The 4,251-nt window shown below is 33.7% G+C and overlaps 2 long non-coding RNA genes across 2 annotated transcripts; one reads left to right on the top strand and one right to left on the bottom strand.

Annotated features, from left to right (window-relative positions):
• LOC109841216 lies at positions 296 to 1,890 on the top strand. Its single transcript, XR_002247184.1, has 3 exons — positions 296 to 585; positions 1,414 to 1,507; positions 1,588 to 1,890. It is a non-coding gene; the product is annotated as an uncharacterized LOC109841216 (long non-coding RNA).
• On the bottom strand, positions 3,170 to 4,251 carry LOC109820811. The gene is made up of 2 exons (XR_002241933.1): positions 4,131 to 4,251; positions 3,170 to 3,628 (listed from the first exon to the last, which is right to left on the bottom strand). It is a non-coding gene; the product is annotated as an uncharacterized LOC109820811 (long non-coding RNA).

Here is a 4,251-nt window from a genome sequence, read left to right as displayed (position 1 = left end):
AAAGCATGAATAAAAATACCAGACAAGAAAAAAAGGAAGAAAATAAACTAACTATCCAAGCATGAAATTAAAATTTCTCCTAAATTAAGCAAGAAAAACTAAGCATGAAAAGTAAACAAGAAGGGAAAAATGTATCTAGCCCCCCCAAAAAATAAAGAGGATATGAGCAGGCCCCCGTATTTTTTTTTGTACCAAAGCCCTCAATACATAAAGTAATGATGTTTCAGTCCCTTTTTCATTTCCTAGACAGCACAAAGAGCAACTTATTTTGAAAACCAAAAACTGCCCTCTCTCTCTCACCTCTCTTCTCAAGCTCAAAGCTTGGTCATCTTGAAAACTCAAATTCAAAACCCTAATTTCTAGTCCATTAGATCCATTTTTTGGGCCAAGATGGTGACTTGCCGGTGGATCTTGGCGAGCCCGAGGCCGTGCTCGGGTCGGCGAATCTCGACGAGAAAGCGGGTGAGGGTCAATTCTTTCGTCAACAGCGTTAACAATATTCGAAGGCGGGAGATCTGCTTGAAACCCTGCCGTTCTTTTAATTTCATCAATAACCATGAGAAATTCCAGCACATTGGACTGCAGGTTTGTGAGCTTCCTAAAAAGTTAGGGTTTTTGGGAGAAGTTTTTGTTCCTTTTGATTGCCCTAATTAGTTTTGTGTTGCTAGGGTTTCGGACCCTTTTTTCAATTCTTGGTGTTTTCTCGTTCTTATCTTTAATATCCAAGACTTGATGATTTCGGAAGAAGAGATGACTTCTTTTCTTAATTTTTTGTTTTTTTCCTTTATTTCCTTTCTGGGATGCCATACTTCTTTCTTGATTATTTTAAAAGACAAGCGCACTATTCAACTAAAAAGAGTTAATTTTTTTATCATCATGTACTTGAGCATCAAATTGGTTCTCTAATCAAAGAACATATTCGTGCTGAAAGTTCTTGGACCATGCGTTGAACATTTAAGAAATCCCCCTTGTGCATGTCTTGGGGTCTATTTTGTGGATCAAGAAAATCAAGAAGAAGGAGGCTCTTCTAAAGTTGTTAACATGTTGGTATTCCTAATATTTTTGATTTTGGCATACGCTTGGTTGATAGTGAAGGAACCTTCATTCACAACTTTAGAGTACCTCATCATGTAGCGGCAAAGCTCACACCAGATGAGAACAGATAGGTCTCAAATTTTTATAATCAGAAATTCTATCAGTAAGTCTAGTAACTCTCATTCATGTTTGGTTGCATGTTATTTGTCATCTTTTATTCAATCATGTTAATGTTTGTTTATAAATGTCAATATTTCCCTTTATATGTTAACTTATGGACATTTATGTTAACGTTTGCTTGTACATGTTACCTTTCACTGTTGCATGTGCATGTTTATTAGCAATTGTTAATGTTTGTATGTTACTGTTAAATTTCAGGTCTTGTATCATATGAAGTCTGGATTTGATCCCCAGAATGTTAACGAGAAAGTTCAGATATGAAGCCGTCCCTTGCGAGCAACAGGACTAGAATGTTAGTATTTCACAAATTTAATATTTTTTATTTTATATAGCATCATATATCTAACTAGCTTGATACTTTATATCATGCAGTTTTGATTGTGGAATTTTCGTTCCCTTATATATGAAGGCTATAATCCATGGGGTTGATACGAATCAAGTAACTACTCCCGATGTTGAGTCTGATGTCATCTGTGTCAGGCTAGTAGCTGAACTTCTAATAGAAGAATGACAACAGAAGAATCAAGCAGAGACATTTGATAAGAATGGGAGAAAGTTGTTCTAAAAAATGATTGGTTGAACCAAAACTTGTGTGCATGTCTGTATTGTGTATATTAGTTTAGTTGTGTAAATAGTTGTTGTGGATGACAAACAATGCAGCAAGCTTGACGTTTATTGTTCTTATTGTATTTTTTGGTATTTTTTCCACCATATGTTTATGTTTTGTTTTGATACAATATATATTTAACAGGTTCAAATGAAAAGCTACATGTTTACTTGAATGTCAACAGGAAAAGTCAATACTTAACATGTACATCTGACAAGTTAACATATTCAGTTGCATGTTATCATGTTATAAAGAAGGCAGACATGTAATAGTAAAAGTTAACATATTATGTTGAAAGTTAACATAATCATAAGAAAGTTAACATATGCAGATGAAAGTTAACATATACAACTGATAGTTAACATGTTCACGTGAACGTTAGCATAAAAACCTAAACGTTAACGTATACACTTAAAAGTTAACATATACAGATGAGAGTTAACATGCTCACGTGAAAGTTAACATGTTCAGGTTAAAGCCAACATTTTCAGCTTAAATTTAATTTATTCAGCTGAAAGTTAACATCTTCACTTGAAAGTCTACATAATTTGAAAGTCAACGTGTATAGTTGAAAGACAACATGTTCATCTTAAAGTTAACGTAGTCAAATCAAAGTTAACATGTTTAGCTGAAAGTTATCCAGTTGAAAAGTAGTTTTAGCACCAAGATATTTTATAGGAAATACAAATAGAAAATCCCAATTAAACAATTACATTACACAAAAATTCGTACATTCTTACAGCTGATATTGCTTGAGTGCACAATAGCATTTTTGTAGCAGCATACTATTATTTTCGTAGCAGCATATTATTATTTTCTTACATCTTAGAATGGAAAGTTAACATGTTCATGTTAAAGTCAACATCTTAGAATGAAAGTTAACATATATAGCAGAAAGTTAACATATTCAACTGAGAGTTAACATGTTCAAGTAAAAGTTAACATGTTCAAGTTGAATTAACATGTTCGGCTAAACGTTAACATACACAGCAGAAGATTAACATGTTCAGTTGAGAGTTAACGTTTTCAAGTGGAAGTTAACATATTCATGTTAAAGGCAACATGTTTGTCTAAAAGTTAACATATACATCTAAAAGTTAGCATGTACAACTTGTAGTTAACTTTTTTAATCAAACATTAATATGCTCAGCTAAAAGTTAATATCTTCACTTAAAAGTTCGCTAAAGAATCTGAACGTTAACGTGTACAGTTGAAAGCCAACATTTTCTTTTGAAAGTTAACACAATCAAATAAAATATTAGCTCAAAATTATTCAATTAAAAGTTTTTATAGTACCAAGATATTTATCGGGAAGCAAAAAAAGTATACCTCAGCTAAACAAGTATATTACATAAAATTTTTTACATTCTTACAGCTAATATTGTTTGAATACATAATATGATTAGTCTTACAGCTTCACATATTACAAAAGTCTTCCACAATGTACTATAAAGTTCTGAACGACCTATATTTCTCTAACAAAAGTATTGTTGTAAGAAGCGGTCCACCCACATGTACAACAAACAATATCAAATACTCCTACAACAAGTTGATACATCGTGTATCTGTCAATGCTTAATCAAGAATATAAACCCTAGGAAAGAATGGAGAGTTCCATCTGAGCCAACGAAGCTCCATCCTAACAGGGACGCGCCCAAGAGCGGGTAGATGCAATTGGCCACATTCCCGATATCAAATCCCTCACTTTGCCATCAGAGCCCTCGCTTAGCAGGATGAGCTCAGAGGACAGGAGGTCTTCAACCCAGTGGATGTAGTTCAATCTGTTCAGCTTGGATAATACTAATACTTAAGGAAAAGAAGAAAATTAGAGATAAAGAAGAATGACGACATATATTAGTATGGATTTTATTAATATATTGGGAAATTAAGAAGAAACACAGTGACTTGGTCTGCTCGGCTTGAGTATTAACAAATTCCAATCACACAGCACCACCAACAGAGAAAAATGAGTAAATTACAAAATAATAGAAGAATTTGAAGAAAAGTAGAGGAAATGATTCGATACCCTTCTGAATTAGCGAGATTACAGATACAGCAAATTCTCATTTCAAACAAAGGCTATAATAATATGAAAAATCAGAATGAAATAGAAAATATGAAGGTTTCTGCAAAAAAAATTGTTTAAAAAAACAAAGCTAGAAACGTAATTAAAACACAAACAAACAACAAATTAGGCATATCTGATATCTAAAGAATCACACGGTCAACTATGGAAAATTGGAGATTAAGCGAAACTGAGCCAACTGAAGAAAACTAGGGGAAAAGAACTGTAAATTTCTTCTCTTACGAGGAAGCAAATGGGGCACTCTTCGAGATTGCCGGCGATCTCAGAATCCTCAACGACATCGAAGCAAGGCGCGAGCTTTTTCCCAAGTATGAGCTTCCTCAGCTTCTTGTAGTCCACGGCA

Source organism: Asparagus officinalis, chromosome 1 (assembly GCF_001876935.1).
Source record: "Asparagus officinalis chromosome 1, Aspof.V1, whole genome shotgun sequence".
NCBI classification, from domain to species: domain Eukaryota; kingdom Viridiplantae; phylum Streptophyta; class Magnoliopsida; order Asparagales; family Asparagaceae; genus Asparagus; species Asparagus officinalis.
The sequence above is the reverse complement of the archived record's forward strand: the minus strand, read 5'-3'. Positions and strand labels throughout refer to the sequence as shown.